At 42.3% G+C, this 17176-nt stretch overlaps 1 protein-coding gene across 3 annotated transcripts in view; it reads left to right on the plus strand.

Annotated features, from left to right (window-relative positions):
- Nucleotides 1-11211: 11211 nt before the first annotated feature.
- Nucleotides 11212-17176, plus strand: part of PPM1A (protein phosphatase, Mg2+/Mn2+ dependent 1A) — a 29220-nt gene continuing 23255 nt past the window's right edge. For 2 of the 3 annotated variants that reach the window (XM_071745284.1, XM_071745287.1), the window contains exon 1: nucleotides 11212-11345. The gene's annotated coding sequence lies outside the window, so the exon portion shown is untranslated. Of the gene's footprint in view, nucleotides 11346-11425; nucleotides 11551-17176 lie in introns of those variants that run through there. The other variant, XM_071745285.1, reaches the window with a different exon arrangement.

Genomic DNA, 17176 nt, shown 5'->3' on the forward strand with positions numbered 1-17176 from the left:
GATACAGTGGCTAAATATAGGCTTCCATTCCAGCAACACAATAAACAGAGAGCTGATCTAATTATTCATCTGGGAAAATCCCTGGATGTCAGAGAAGTAGAGCATAGTGCTTTTTTAATCAACTGAAGAATATGCTGCTGTTGAGAGAGGGTAAATTTGATGTACCTGGTACTCCAACAGTCCCTTTCTGGTAACCAAACCCAAGAAAAAGTAACTCTAGGACTGCCCTAACTACTGCCAACATCTAAAAAGGTTTCCTGCACTGCTGAGGCTCAAACAGATATGGGTCTGTCTGGAAGATGGCCCTGTTCAGCTTCTGAAGTGTACAGGATAGTATGCTACAAGAATGCTTAATTATCCTTTAAATCTACAGGAACAAAAATCCAAGATGTGTACGTGTTCTGATGGGCATTTCACATATTCTACTTTCTGAACTCAACTTTTACTTGACATGAAACCTCAATTCAAGCAACTGGCATCAGCTTTCTGTGTATGGTAGCACAGGTGTCGACCCAAAGAGGTTCAGAAGAGTCACAAAAAAACAGTAATGTTTTATTTGGAATAGCTGAGTTTTTAAATGATGTTAAGAAGTATTTTATATTAAAAAAAAAAAAAAAAAAAAAAGGAAAGAAAGGAAAGAAAGGAAAGAAAGAAAGAAAGAAGAAGGAAAGGAAGAAGGAAAGGAAGAAGGAAAGGAAGAAGGAAAGGAAGAAGGAAAGAAAGAAGGAAAGAAAGGAAGAAGGAAAGGAAGAAGGAAAGGAAGAAGGAAAGGAAGAAGGAAAGAAAGAAGGAAAGAAAGAAGGAAAGAAAGGAAAGAAAGGAAGAAGGAAAGAAAGGAAAGAAAGAAGGAAAGAAAGAAGGAAAGAAAGGAAGAAGGAAAGGAAGAAGGAAAGGAAGAAGGAAGAAGGAAGAAGGAAAGGAAGAAGGAAAGGAAGAAGGAAAGGAAGAAGGAAAGGAAGAAGGAAAGGAAGAAGGAAAGGAAGAAGGAAAGAAAGAAGGAAAGAAAGAAGGAAAGAAAGAAGGAAAGAAAGAAGGAAAGAAAGAAGGAAAGAAAGAAGGAAAGAAAGAAGGAAAGAAAGAAGGAAAGAAAGAAGGAAAGAAAGAAGGAAAGAAAGAAGGAAAGAAAGAAGGAAAGAAAGAAGGAAAGAAAGAAGGAAAGAAAGAAGGAAAGAAGGAAAGAAGGAAAGAAGGAAAGAAGGAAAGAAGGAAAGAAGGAAAGAAGGAAAGAAGGAAAGAAGGAAAGAAGGAAAGAAGGAAAGAAGGAAAGAAGGAAAGAAGGAAAGAAGGAAAGAAGGAAAGAAGGAAAGAAGGAAAGAAGGAAAGAAGGAAAGAAGAGAGAGAGAGAGAGGAAAGAAGGAGAGAGAGAAGAGAGAAGAGAAGAGAAAGAGAGAAAGAAAGAGAGAAAGAGAGAAAGAGAAAGAGAGAAAGAGAGAAAGAGAGAAAGAGAGAAAGAGAGAAAGAGAGAAAGAGAGAAAGAGAGAAGAGAGAGAAAGAGAGAAAGAGAGAAAGAGAGAAAGAGAGAAAGAGAGAAAGAGAGAAAGAGAGAAAGAGAGAAAGAGAGAAAGAGAGAAAGAGAGAAAGAGAGAAAGAGAGAAAGAGAGAAAGAGAGAAAGAGAGAAAGAGAGAAAGAGAGAAAGAGAGAAAGAGAGAGAAAGAGAGAAAGAGAGAGAAGAGAGAAAGAGAGAAAGAGAGAAAGAGAGAAAGAGAGAAAGAGAGAAAGAGAGAAAGAGAGAAAGAAAGAAAGAAAGAAAGAAAGAAAGAAAGAAAGAAAGAAAGAAAGAAAGAAAGAAAGAAAGAAAGAAAGAAAGAAAGAAAGAAAGAAAGAAAGAAAGAAAGAAAGAAAGAAAGAAAGAAAGAAAGAAAGAAAGAAAGAAAGAAAGAAAGAAAGAAAGAAAGAAAGAAAGAAAGAAAGAAAGAAAGAAAGAAAGAAAGAAAGGCAAGATAGTAGCCTCGAGTATTTAAATCAGAGCTACATAAGCAGCATCTTGTTACCTTTCCTGGGTAAATTCTTCAGTGTAGTGGAGGAAGTGTAGTGGAGGGCCACCAGGATGAGGACAGACTTAGAAAACCTTCTTTGTCCAGCTGGAAGAAGACAATGATAAGGGGAGACTTAATGGCTGTCTTCAACTGCAGATCTTTTCAGAGATCTGTTGTGGTAAGAAGTGACACAAATTGCAACACAGGAAATCCTGTTTAGAAACATGGGAACAGGTGCTCAAAGAGGTGGAATTTCTCTCCTCAAAGATATCTAAAACTCAACTGGACAAAGACCTGAGCAACCCCATCTCTTTGGACCTGTTTTGACCAGGGGTTGAACTAGGTGACCTTCAGAAGCCCCTTCAAACTCAAATTATTCTGTGATTTTATGATAGATGACTACAGTACCATTAATCCAGATTAAACTGACAAAAGTAATTTTGACAGTACTAATGCTTCCCCAAGCAAAAAAAGTAATTTAAACTCAATCCAGACTCACTGAAGTCAGTGGAGATCTTGAATTTAACTTGAAAGGCATTGGATCAGATCAGTCATTTTAGTATTTTTGTTCAGAAAAGATGCTAAACTTCATTTTTGCAGACAGCATTAGAAATTGCATCAGGGTGGTGAAGTTTTTTCCCCCTGTGTTTCTCAGTAAGTTGCTTTTGTGGCATCCAAACAGCCCACAACTGAGATCTCTGGGTACTGAAACACTCTACTTAAGAGAGTCAGGGGCAGAATGAAGTGTTTGCAGAAGGTCTCTAACTCTACTTCTCAGTTTGCACTTGGAGGAAAATCCCTGATTGCTAACTGCTATCAGTAATGAGCCTCTCATGTAACTTGGGGTCAACTCAGGTCAACTGCTACTTTCATGTTGAGACACTGTCTACATTAATTGAAATTTATGCCATAGAATGGAAAACTTGTGACCTCTGTAGAGTGAGTTAATGATCCCAATCCCATTTTCAGCAGGCTGCTGTGAATTAACATCCCTTTATCACTTCCTTGGTTTTCTCATCTTTGTAAGACAAGGTTTTTTCCTCTTCCTTATCTTGTCTCTTGTATTATTATTTTTTAACATAAAACAGAGTGAAGTAACACAAGGGAGTAATTAGAATATGACAAGATAAATGTCAAGTACCTGTTATTTTGATTATTCCTATAAAGGTTAAAAAACAAAAAAAACAACAAAAAAAGGTGTTTTAAAAAACATAATGTACACACACAAATATAATGGAAACATAGCTTTAGCCTAATAAATACATGAGTGATGTGCTACAATGAGTGAAAAGAAGCAAGAAAACAAAGATTTAAAATCCTTAAATCACATTCCCAGATCTCTGAAGAAGTAGTAGAAGTAGTAGTAGAAGTAGAATGGACTCCTAATCCATTGGATTGATGGAAATTTCCTGAGAGGAAAGGATGTCTTTATGTTTAGGGTGGAGACTAGGATTGTCTGCAAGTAGCATACATGTTCTGTATTGATCTGTATCACTTTACTTGCACTTAAACATTCTATGACAGATCTTATGCTACATGAGATTTTTCTTCTCTGATGGGTTCTTCCTCTTGAAACTCTGATCTTGAACTGCACAAGCAGTTTCTTTTCACACTGGCCTGTATTGCTTTGCTAAGATTTTGTTCTGCACCATCTCCAAAGAAACACAACACCTCTGGGGGGGAGGGTTGTGATAAATATGCTAACAATCAAAATTATTACTTGTTTTGCTTTCCTAGGGAAAGCCTCACATGTAGCTTGTGATCCATTTTTATCATGTTCCTTCTGCCAGCAAACATGAAACAATGACTTCTTACATACCACATCAGCACCTCTGTCATGAGACTAAATTTAAACTTCAGTTATGCTGTCAACTAAAAAAGGCCCAAGTGGCAAAATCCAGCTCCAGAACAGGGTTACCCACCCTTTTAATCTTGCACTCTCCAGAGTTCTCAGTACTGAGTAAAACCTACTTTGCAAAATACTAAGAAATGCTCAGGTGACAATTATCTCCACACCTTGGCCACTGGATTCTGATATGTTGCTTTTAGTTTAATGTAACTAACACTAAAAAATTCTCCTCAGCTGTGTTCCTGATAAAAGGCTTGTTAAGAGACAACTGATTGAACAAATTTATATGAATGAATGTAGCAAAACGTAAGTTGTGTTTGGTCGTACAAAGAGGGTAACTGGATCTGGCTATGTAAAGAAGAAAAGCACTACACAAAAAGTAACAAAAAGTAACACAGAAAAAAGAGTTTAGAGAATATAAGTCTTGTCCTCTGGTGAGAACAAACCTCCTTCACATCTGGAAGCTCCAGTCCTTATTGAATTTCAGAATCTTTTGTTTGAATGTTAATAATTATAAAACTCTAAGAGCATCATAAGACTCTTGATGACTCAGTATGAAGTATTCTTATGCATCCACTGTCGGACATGTAATTTTAGCAGTGACTGCTAAGCTAATTTTTAGGTTAAACAACTGACAATTGTAGGCAGGCCCATTAAAAATTGGCTGGGCTAGCAGCCGTTTTTACAACATGCTAATGACTGAGGGTTTGATCCTGCAACTCTGAGGTCAATGGAACCTTTGTCACTGACAGCAGTGAGGATACAGCCCTTCATGCACAGACTACTAATAGCAAACAGCAACTTAAATATACCCTTGAATTTTTAAAACAGAAGAACCATCTAATAGTAAGGCAAGCTGATAAAATATTCGGTTTGTTCCCTTCTTCACAGCTTCTCTTATGACAAAAGAAGATCTTGTCAGGAAAACTAAGCTTTGAGCAATCAGACAGAAAGTCGTTGTAAGGTGTTATCTGTGCTGGAGTCCCCCATCCTGTGTGAATGTGACCCAGCCTTTAGAATACTTCAACTTAAATTTGCTACTAATGTAGCTTTAAGCTGATTCATGGTTTCTACGCTGAAGATTGATGCAGATGGTCCCAGTGGGACCGTTCACATCGTACCACCAGGAGTCTGGTAGATAGCACAGGGGACAAAATTAATTGGCATACCCTGACATGCCACGAAGCACTTCTTCAAATGTCACAGACATCTGTTGTGTCCCTCCTGTTTTATGTAAAAGGTTTGGGATAGTCTTGATAGTGAGACTTTTCCATTTAAAACACTGAGGCAGCTGAGATTCTAAAGGGAGAAAAAAAAAAAAAAAAGAATAGTTAAATGGTTATTTTTTTCCCTTTCATTTTCTGTAAAATGCATACAGCCTATATAGATATTTTGTTTGGTTTTTGTTTTGTTGTTTTGTTTGTTTGTTTGTTTTTCCATTTTTTTTTCCACATGAAAAGCAAGTTTTTCTGGCTACCAGCTCTGCTACAGACACCATGTGAAATCAGGTGATTTTCAGATGAGCTCCAAGAATTCTGACAAATTGAATTTTGCTTCCTGAGCTGCCTGAATTTTTGTCATCCTACTTTGGACTTTTGAAGAAATTGGGAGACACCTTGCTTTTCACATACAAAACCAAACAAAAACCAAATAAGAGAACCCAAAACAAACAAACAAAAACAGTAGTAGAAAAATGGAGAGACAAAAGTAATCACAATATTCTAAAATAAAGCTGTATCTTAATTCTCAGTATAAAAGGATTTTCCCTCTATTGATATTTAGGTCTTTGCTGTACTTTGCTTTTGCTGATTTTCCCAAATTGCAGGTTACTTACATCAGCTAATTCTCACTGGAAAAATAAAACTCATGACTGAGCATTGCTTTCTGTCTCTTACAGTAGAATAAGAAAAGCACATTGTGCTGCCCTGATGACTTTGTACCTGATTTTGTAGATTGAAAATGACCAGCATTTGGTTTTTAACAAATGTCCTGGTTGAATGTTGCTCTAAAGAGCTGCCAGGAGAGCATAACTCTCCTCTCAGAGGGGGCAAAGTGTGGCAGTTTGTGTAGCACTTTTGAAGATTCTAGTAGAAAGCTAAAATGATTTTGGATTTTTGAAGAACATGCTGTATTTCAAGGACGTAGGATGCTGGTACACCATGTTCTTCAAAAATCCAAAGTCATTGTGACATCTTTCAGATATATCTAATCTGGATACAGGACACACCCTAGTTGTGCACTTTGGGTGATTTTAAGCATCAGGTGACTATTAATCACAGCTCCAGCACTGGCATTTTCTGGAGTTCCTCCTGGCACAGCTGGCTGAGCAGACACCTACAGATGTCATCACAGCAGGGTGTTGCAGGAATAGTACCAAGAAGACATAAAGCCTGCAGCATAGTCATCCAGCTGGCTTCTAAATTCCAAAAATAGGTGCAGCCCACTGGAGGAGATGAGGCAGGGCATCAGTACTTCACAAGCCAAGTATAAAGTTCTGCCAAGATAATGATCACACTATTACAGGCCACACGTATCAGTACCATGAAGATGTCTATTAGATAACCTCTAAGCATCATAGAATCATAGAATTGGCTGGGCTGGAAGGGACCTCAGAGATCATCAAGTCCAACCCTTGATCCACTCCCACTGCAGTTCCCAGCCCATGGCACTGAGTGCCACATCCAGGCTCTTTTGAAATATCTCCAGGGATGGAGAATCCACCCCTTCCCTGGGCAGCCCATTCCAATGGCTGATCATCCTCTCCAGAAAGAAATTCTTTCTAATGTCCAACCTAAACCTCCCCTGGCACAACTTGAGACCTCTTGTGCCCTCTTGTCTTGCTGAGAGTTGCCTGGGAAAAGAGCCCAACCCCCCCTGGCTCCAACCTCCTTTCAGGGAGTTGGAGAGAGTGATGAGGTCTCCCCTGAGCCTCCTCTTCTCCAGCCTCAACACCCCCAGCTCCCTCAGCCCTTCCTCACAGGACTTGTGCTGGATCCCTTCCCAGCCTCCTTGCTCTTCTCTGGACCTGCTCCAGCACCTCAATCTCCTTCCTGAGCTGAGGGGCCCAGAACTGGACACAGGACTCAAGCTGTGGCCTCCCCAGGGCTGAGCACAGGGGCAGAATCCCTTCCCTGGACCTGCTGGCCACGCTGTTCCTGAGCCAGCCCAGGATGCCATTGGCCTTCTTGGCCACCTGGGCACACTGTTGGCTCCTGTTCAGCTTCCTGGCAATCACAGGTAATTGATTCATTTTAGCAATCTTAAAATTAAGAGTCTAGTCTAGGTGGTCACTTCAGCTTCTTCTGTAGTCACAGGAGCTACAGGAGAGAAAAATTCATCTTCAGCTGGCAAGTCACCCAACCTGCTTTAGAGACCAATGTAAACACAGGAGCAATGATCACCCAATGTTTGTCTCTTGCTGCTGAACCAGGATGCCTGGACAACAGCTTGATTATAAGTCTAATATTTAGATGACTGTTATTAGGTGATACAAATCCTACTCCAAACAAAAAAAGCAACCCACAGTCTACCACCTTTTTAAGCTGCAGAATAACTTCAAATACATTGCTTCAATATATTATTTCCCATCTATGTCAAATAGTTGTGGCAGGGATGGTAAGGAGTGGAAGCTGAAACCAAAAGGCTCTGCTTTTTCTGACCTTTTGAAAAAAATTGCACATGAGACACTGAAAGAATGCCAGCTCTTTCACAGAGGGGTCAAGAAATTGAAATAATGCAACATAGCTGTTAATATTTGTCCCTTCCTTGAAGTATATACAGAAAATTCTGCTAGTTCATGATATACCTTACAAGAGCAAGCAGGTTTAACCAGCTGGTACTAAAACTGAAAGAGTTAAAAGGGGCATTGGGCAATAGCAACACAGAGGATTACAACAGACTGGTACAGAACATGGCCATCCATGGAGATGGAAAGTGATTCCAAAATGCAGCTTAACTGTGGTGTGATCCCAGCAGCAACTGCAGCCCCGTGTTCTCTTTTTATGGGAAATGATGTCATTGGGAACAGCTTCATCAGGCAGTGTGGAATTTTCTAAATTGACAGTTTCCATGAATACCCTGGACAAAATCATCCTCCTGCCTGCAATAACCAGCTGTGCTTAGGTGGTAAATATCTGTTTATTGAGATCCACTTTTTTTTTTTTTTTTTTAAAAAAGAATGGGATATGCCATCCTTCTAAATCCTTTTTCAAAGCTGTAACAGGAAGCAGAAAATAATAATAATAAAAAAACAACTCTAAAAATATCCTGCTGAATAGCACATCATTTTAAATAGGCTGTATTATGCTAACAGAAATTAAAACAGTGAAATATGGTTCTTCTCAGTAATTCACTTATGGCTCACTAAGCAGCACTGGAAGAGTTTGGCAAAGGTGCTCCTTAGTGCCTCTTTATGGTGCTCATGACTCCAAGGACTACAGATCCCAACCAGCTCTAGCCCATCCTGACCTACAGCTAAAGGAAAAATAAAGAGAGTTGTATGCTGGGAGATGTAGTCCCTTCAGCTACAGAGATAACATCATCAAGGCACAGTGATGCACAGCTGTTCATCCTCATCAAACGTTGTGCCTGAATTTCATATAAATATTTATTACTATTGTCAGCAAAACTGGCCAGGCAAAACTAGCAAACTAAATAAAAGTTACACTTTGAGAAAATAACTGTGGTAATTTGGCCCCATTCAGTTTCCCAGGAAAAATATATAAATAGAAAATTACTGCAGCAAACTCTCTGCTGTCATGACATTCTTGCAGCTTAAAACTAGGGCATCACAAAAAAAAATGCTGACCTATGTTTTAATTCACTTTTATTTTAAAAAAAGAAACAAGCAGCAAAAACAAGAACAAAACCCCCCACAAAAACCCCAGCTGGAATACTAAATAGAAGCTAAATGAAGTCCAGGATTGTATGTAATTCAAAATTTTAAGGAAGGCTTTTTGAAGTGGAAAAAGAGGGTGAAAAACTAAATTTATGCCTAAATGCAGAGGTGAAAGCATGGCACATACCTGCAGGAACAATTCTGATTATTGTCTGCCTTGTCTCTACATTGTAGAAGTTTTTTAGGAAGAAAAATTAAGGGAAATTTAAAAAGCGGTTTTATAAATCTGAACTACATCAAAATTTACATTAATGGTCTTTGGATACCAAGAGGAAATCCAAAATTGCATTCATGAAGATTATGGGCATTACTCCCTGACCTTCCATAATCTCCAGTTCACTGTGAAATACACTGCACATACTCTGCTCCCCATCCCCCAACATATTTTCAGAATAGTTTGCATTTAAATTTCCCCGAGGGCTTGTTTTCACTAACACATTTTGCTGCATTTAACTATCAATTCAAGGCCTGAAACAGTTCCCACAACACCGAGCACTCCTGAGTGGTGTTCAGTATCATGCTAACAAACACGATTAGGATGAACATGCCAGTCAGTCACAGTCAGCAATGGAAACTGGAGATTTTGTAATCACACAGAAACAGTCAGTTTATCTATTCCAGGAAAGCCCGACAACGATGGGGTTTTGTTGTATTTGTTAACAGCTTTTCCAGCTATCTCTGGGTAAAGCTTTGCTGTTTTTGTAGGTCTTACCTGGGCAAAAAGCCCTCAATTAACTCCCTTCAGCCGTTGGCACACTCGGGTCGAAGCTGTGCTGATTGCTATCTACAGTGGCGAGAGGAATATAACCAGCAATTTCAGGGCTTTCCAAACATTCAGCTTAGAGAAACCTTAACATATGGCTCTTTGCTCTGATTGCTGTTAACGATGGAACTATTTAAAGCAGACAACCTTCCCGATTCTTCAGCTAAGTACCCACTTCACCCTTCCCCGGCCCTCTTTGCTATCTCTCCCCTCTGTACTCAATTCTTTCTTCACATTCTCACAACTCCTATGCATCCCTAATGCTTCCTTTTCATAAGCACAGCTTCTAGCACCCACTCCACCTTCCAAAATAAAATTCCCAGGCCCGGGGTTTAACCCTGGCCTGCTGGAATGAGCCACAGCCCTCCACGAGTTACCCTTCTCCCAACCAGGCCCTGCTCCCACCTCAGCCTCCTGCATCCTGCCCCACATTCACCTCCTTCGTATTAGGAGAAAAAAAAAACCAACAATAAATAAAATAAATAAATAAATAAATAAATAAATAAAAGGTTTGTCCTCTGAATTTGTTCCCTGCAGACAGGCGGGGGGGTCGTTCCCCATCCTTCTTGTCAACAGGCCAGCCTTCATCAAAGGGCAGCCGAAAATCATGGGATTATTAAACCCATTATGCGTTCATTACTGCTAATCCGCTGCTGATTTTGCCGGCAGTTGTGCTTTCAGCAGGGCGGCCTGCAGGGCTCTGGTTTAGGCGGCTCAGAGGATATCCCAGCACCTGCCCGCGGCTCTGGGCAGCGGGACACCAGAGGAGGGAGGCGGGAGGGACTTTCCTCGGCCCGTTCCCCCCTGAGAGCAGCATGCGCAGCTTTCCAACCCGTTCGTCTCCTCAGGGAGACGAGACACCCCACCGAACCCCCAAAAAGCCGCAGCCTCCTCCTTATCCCCACTCCCACAGCCTGAGGTGAGCAGCGAAGAGAACCCCGAGCCCGCCCCGATTTCTCCCCTCAGGGCAGGGGGCGGTGCCGATGACGTCATCCCGCAACACCCTCCTTCCCCCCCTACCCCTCCTCCCTCTCCGCGCATGCTCAGTGAGGCGCAGGTCCTTGGGGTGACGTCATAGCGCTAAGGGCGCCGCTCTCTCCCCCTCAGCCCCGCCTTTGCAGCTCTCCCGGTCCCGACATCCGGGTCTCCTGCCCGTTACGCCAGAGGCGGGTTTTTAAGCCCTGAAAAACGCGGCCGTTTGTGGCGTTTTGGGTTTAATTACCGGAACGAGGGGGGGGCGGCTCTCCCGCTGTCCCTCGTGCCCCTTCCTTTCCACACCCCACACCCCTCTCCCAGATCCCGGGAAGGAGGGAAAGGGCCCGTGCGTGCGCGCTCCCGCGGCGGGGGGGAGGGGAGCGGCGGCAGGCGCGCGGCGCGCCTGCGCAGAAGGGAAGGAGGCGGCGGCAGCGGCGCAGTGCGTGTGTGCGTGTGTGTGCCTGCGGGAGAGGAGGGGGGGGAGGCGGCCGGCGCTCCGCGGCGCTGCGCGAGTGGGCGCGGAGCTCAGGCGGGAGGGGGTCGGGAAGGAGGGAGGGGGGGGGGGGGGACGGCGGCGGCCGAGCAGCAGCGGCGGCGAGCGAGGAGCGGAGGCGAGATGAGCGCTGGGCTCCCCCTGGGCAGAGAGCCGCCTTCTCCAGCCGCCGTCTGTGAATGAACTGAGGCGAGGCCGCCAGCCGGGTGCCCCCCTCCCCCCCCCTCCCCTCCTCCTCCTCCCCCCTCCTTCCCCTTCTCCCCCGGCCGGCCCGCCCGCCGCCGGCCCCACCGCGGACGTCCCCGCCTGCCCCCGGCCTCTCTGCCCCCCACGCACCTTCGAGAGCGCGGCCCTAACCGCCACAACCGGCGCCGTCCGCCGCGGCCGGGGGGTAAGTGACGCTGCGCAGTGCGGGGCCTCGGGCGGGCCGGGCTGAGGCGGGGTGAGGGGGTGGCGGCGGGGCCGGGCTATGCCGGGGCGCTGGAGGGCCGCGTTCGGCGCCGCCTGGGCCCCGGGGCCTGTAAACAAGCGGGGGTGGCCCTGCGTGTGGGCTGCTCTCCCTCTCGGCTCTGCGGGAAAGGGGGAGGGCCCTTGGGGTAGGGGGTGGGGGGGGGGGAGCGAAGAGGGGGGGGTCGTCTCTTCTGTGGCCCGGGTGAGGATCCAGGCGCCATCCCCGGCAGCAGCAGCTGGTACCGGGGCTGGGCGGCGAGAGGGAGGGAGATGAGAAGGGGGAAGGGGGGCGGCGCGGGTGCGAGCCTGCTGGGGATGCTGCTGCTTGGAGCCACCCCCCCTCCCACCCGCCACCACCCCGGGGGCTGAAGCGGGCCCGGGCGCGGGGCTCCGCCGCTCAGTCCCTGCATTGCAGGGGCATTCACAAGAGGGTGGGGGGGGGTGGCAGGGCACCCCCTTGGGGCTGGGCATGGTCTGAGAAAGGGAGGAGGAGGGTGAACAGAGGGTGCTGGGCCTGTCTCAGGTAGCAGCAGCTTTCCCCCTCCTCCCCTTTTCCCATACCTCCCGTCCTTTTCTTGGCCGATTCGGAGTTCATTTAATAATGGCTATAAACAACCTCCTCTCCCATCGACACCCAAGCGCTTGGGGGCACGACACTGGGGGAAAAAAAAAAAGAAAAGAAAAAGGCAAAAACCGCATCTATTTATAAAGCCACCCCACCCTAGCGAGGGTCGGAGCATCAAGCACTCCCCACATAGTGACATTATTACGCAGCGGGCGGTTTTCCCTCGCCAACGCCTTTCAAACGTTTAAAGTTTTGAGAGAGATTTCGCTGCCTTTGAAAACGATGTCATGAGCAAAGGTTATGCTGATGATCTGTGATCTGTCATAGAGTGCATGTTAAAAGTGGATGGAAGAAAACGCTCTCCTTAAAGTTTGCTAAGTGATGTACTCGATGGTTTGGCTTGTACGTTAAATGCCATAGGTTCATTTCATTACGTTAACTTGTGTTATAGTAGGTATGATACAGCTTTAAGACTGGCTGCTGGTTAATAGTTTCAGGAGTATCTGTTGGGGAGGTATTCGTTGGTATTTAGTACAACTAAAATATTTAGGTGTTGCCATATGTATGGCAAAATTTTGTTGTTGCAGAACTAACATTTGCGTTTACAGTAATCTTTGTGAGGAACTAATTGTTCAACTGGAAGTTGTACTTTTTTTCAAATGAGAAGGTACAAGTCATTCAGATGGCCTGTGGTGTGGTAACCTTAAGGCTTAAAGTCCTCTATGTCATATAAAGAGGTGGGGTTTTGGGGTTGTTTTTTTTTTTTTGGTTGGTTGGTTTTGTTTTGTTTTTAAGACCGAAGGCAGTTTTAGATCCTGAGAGCAGTAGGTTTCAGGATAAGCAATATTTTTTCCTTAGGTTCTGAAGTTCATTTTATAAAGTAGAACTTCTGACTCTTGTGATTCTAGGAAATAACTTTTCAGCTATGGTCCCCTTTAGCACTTTCCTGAGCCTTTTTACATGTCCTTTCTCAGTGGTTAGGTGGCTGAAGCACGATTTGTGAAGCAATAGTGAAATCAAAGAAGACGGCTGCTTGTACTCTGGACCTTGTGTGAATTCCTAAATGACCAAGATTTGTGCAAGTTCCACCCCCATTTCTTCTCTGATAGCTTCCCTTCTGTTACTATTCATAGTTTTTCTATGAATAACAGACAGGGAAGGGGGCGGGGGGGAGTGAAAAGCAAAAACGCGGGTTAGGGAAGTTTCACATTTTATGTATCCAGTCAAGGTAGTAATCAAAGGAAGGGTGTTAAGGGAAATCAGTTTGGATAGGTGTATCACTGTTTTTTTCTTGGGTAGGAACAGATGCTACTAAAGTTGACTCTTCCAGGCCTTTCTAGGTCTTTTTGTATATCATACTGAGCTAAGAGTAAAAGATTTGCTGATGCATGGTGCCAGTTATTAATGTTTTCTTCACAGACATAACTATCTGATCAAACCCTCTGATAAATGCAGCTTGTACTGGAGAGAGCAGATCTGTACTGAAAGGTTCCTCTGGAATAGCCATGTTTTTCTTGTATATGGATACAACCTAGCTCTGGTTTATGGGTTTAGTCCTTTGGTTGGTGGTTGTCTGGTAAATCTCTCCCCTTGAGGTACAGTAGAAAACTATACCTGTTTTCCAAGTATTTACTTTACTGTCTATAGGCAAGCATGAGGTGCATTTGTTGAAACTGAGGAGGAGAGATGGAAATGCCAAATGACTGGGGAAGCTTGCAGGTCTAAACAGGCAGAACTCACTTAGTGCAAATTAAATTAAAGCAGAATACAAAAAAGTTTTCTCTATAAAATCCAGCTAGTTGCTTCTTATCTGGAGTGCAGCTTATGCCGTGAAGTTGAGTCACTCTTGCTGAGATAGCATTTTAAGAACTGTTGTTAAAATGCTTAGATATTTAACTCTGGCACGGTATAATTTGCAAACTTATGTAACTGGTGTGTTTTTGAATGCAGCTGTCAATAAGAGATCTTATTGCACTTTTCCTTTTTAGTGGAACTAGGGAATATAAAGCAGCTGCTTGCACAAGATGACCTGAATATAAGTCATTTAACAGTAACGTATTTATTACTAAATATTGATATTATTATTGACTTAGTTTTTACGTGCTCAAGTCTGGTCTGATGTTAAAGTGGGGTTTTTTTGTTTTTTTGTTGTTTTTACGTAATTGGCTAAGCAGAACTGCATTGGAATTAAGTGATTGAATAATGCAGAATAAGCAAGCTTCAGAATGGAAAGTACTGTAAAATAATTGTATTCATTTTGTCTCTGCAGACATGCAACTAATTTCAAAGACTTTAACAGTAACAGTGTTTGAAGTCCAGATAATAGCAGCTTAGCATAGCTACACCTGAGCCAAGCAACATTTATTCTTACCATTGCTTGTGGCCCTTGGTAATTTTTACTTTTCACATAAATTTTACTTTGCTTTTACATTTTTTCAAACGTTGATCTGTCCTCTGTTTTTAACTGATGCAACCTGTAGTCTCATTTGTTTGCTTGAAAATTAAGCTTTTTGAATAGTTCTTTGGTTTTGAATTCTTACATTGATCACTGTCGCTTTAGTCATGTGATGCCAATTTCAGTTAAAATACTAGGGTAAGAAATAAACTTTTCTAAAATATAAACATGCTTAACTACAGTGCTCTTCACTGAAATAATTCCAAAGTTTAAAGTCCGTGTAAACTACATAATCCCTGAAAAAAATGCTGCTGGTGGTAGAATATAGAGAAGATCCAAGGAATGTACATAAAATGTGGGGTTTATGGCATTTTACACACATTCCATTAGCCAGTGCATTAAAATATTCTTTAAGAAATATTAATGTGTTTGAGCCATGATGTGCATCACAGTGGAGATGGAATCATCTCCTTGTAGCTTTCTTATGTTGCTCTTACTGCTCTCTGTGAAGGAGCAGTTTAGGATTTATTACGATTTAATATTGCTAGAGTAAATAATTTAAATCTTAAGACGAGGAGTAATGTTTATAGACCAAGAAAACTGTAATCAGAGCAGGAGCAGGAATCAAGTGTGGTGCCCTGGGAGTGAGCAGAGGGAATTTTGTTCCTGGATAAGGGGTAGTTACTGGTACTGTAAGGTCTGCTTCTCCATATTTCTATCTGCTAAACTCTGCTCTGTGTTAAACCACATACTAAGTTAGACATATCTGCCAAGTCTCACTGTAATTTTAAAAACTTTTTTGTGTGTTTAAACTGGACAAGCCTGTGTCTTCCTGGGTGTTCATTTTTTTTTGTTTTGTTTGTTTCACCTACCAGTAAATTAACTAATGGACATTTCAGTTTGCTGCTGAAGTGTCTGCAAAACTGAGTGTTTATAAATATATGAAACAGTTGCTCAGACAACAGAAAAAAGGTGTTTATATGTGACTAAAACAACAGAATAAAAGCTTCATATAGCAGCAGTTCCCATAAAGTACACTTTTACTGTCAAGAGTGTGGCCCTTATAGCAGTACACTAGCAAAAGAGCATCCAGAAGTGATACAAAGGAAAACCAAAACTGGCTAATCAGGTTTCAGTATTGGAATGCAGTGAAATGCTGACAGTTTACACATAGAGGAAGAAATACATTAGCCTCTCTTACTAACATCTTAGTTCTCACCTCAGGTAAGTATATTTTAATAGATAAAAAGATCTCAAAAGTCTAAGAGAATAGTTTACAAACCTAAGAAACTCAAATGTAACATGACTTGTATTCTGATAGCTGCAGTTTAAATAAAGCAAAGCTCTTAACTGTGCTTACATTGTTTCACCACGTGCAACTGAATTCTTTGGGACTACTGGAATGGTGGTGTTCTCATGCTTACATGCCTTGCTGGATTGTGACCTGGAGGATGAAATGGGCTTTCATGTTTGGGTCTCAGCTGTAACTTGGAGGCCTTTCTGTATCTTGTGTACAATTTGTTTTAACTGCCAACTGCACTTCTGATCTGGGATTTGAATGGTAGTCTCTATTCTTCTTGACCATATATCATACCTATTCGTGCATAAAATTCCATTGTATTTTTTACTTATAATAAGTTGAAATGCAGTAGCCATGAGAACTGTGTAAACTATGCTTAAGCTCTTTGTGTTGGAGATGAATTTAAGGAATTCTGTCTGTCTGCTAAGTTAAGTAAAACCCATTCTTTGGAAAGGGATGCAGAGTACAGAAAAATATAGGCAAGCAAGTGGTTAGTATTGAACTGTAGGAATTCTTCATAGGGAAAGAATCTGTTTCTATCATTCAGTAATTTATTTCCCCAATCAATTACAGTAACCAACTGGGCAAACCCTTCTTAAAAATCTAGTACTTCTCTCTGTGAAATACCATTCTGAGGCTGCAGAATGAGACCCTGTAAGCTTAGGAAATGCTGACATTAGCACTGCTTATATTTTGAAGAACAGGTGAATTTGATGATATCCTCATTCAGTGACCAGAATATTTAGAACTGCAGTGAACCCTGATTTGGGCTAAGGAAAGCACCTCACTGCCTTTTTCAGCATAGGCAAGTCTGTTAACTCTGAGCAAATAGTGATAGAATCAAACATGGCAATCAGAGAAAGGCCTTCTATCCTCAGAGTCACTGTCTGCATAAAAAGCTAAAACAACAGTTGTCTGGGGTTTTTTTTCTTTTCTTTTTTCTATTTTATATGTAGTCTTGGGAGAAAAATCTGATTTATTCCAGCTGTCATTCTCTATCCTTTTAATGAGATACGAATGCTGAGGATGTGAGGGCAAAATAGCATGGTGAAAATGTGTGTGTACAAATTAACAGATTCTGTCTTTTCCTAAGCTTTGAGGATTTGACTTCCAGGTCTTAATGGGATTCTGACATAGTTTTGATGTCATTTCCTTGCAAGCAAAGCCAGGTTACAGCTGAACACTTCAGAACATTTCCTACTTTATTCCCATGTGTAGTCATCAGGTTTTACATCTCCTGTATGCCACTTTTCCTATGTCCTCCCCAGAATAGTGGTAATGTTGCTGAAATTAGAACCCCACAAATATTTTCATGTAAAAAGAAGGGCCTGGGAAATTGCTTATGTGTCTTACTTTGAATTAATTCATAATATTGAGTACTTGGGTAAACAGGAAGTTTTGGAACCCTCAAGCAGACATGATTATGAGTGCATGCATACTGGTTCTATTTCCTCTAAATGGTTTATTTTTCTTTTACTCCCAAGTAGTACCTGTCTAAACTATTTTCACCTA

The sequence above is a fragment of the Heliangelus exortis genome, chromosome 5 (genome assembly GCF_036169615.1).
Source record: "Heliangelus exortis chromosome 5, bHelExo1.hap1, whole genome shotgun sequence".
Taxonomy (NCBI): Eukaryota; Metazoa; Chordata; class Aves; order Apodiformes; family Trochilidae; genus Heliangelus; species Heliangelus exortis.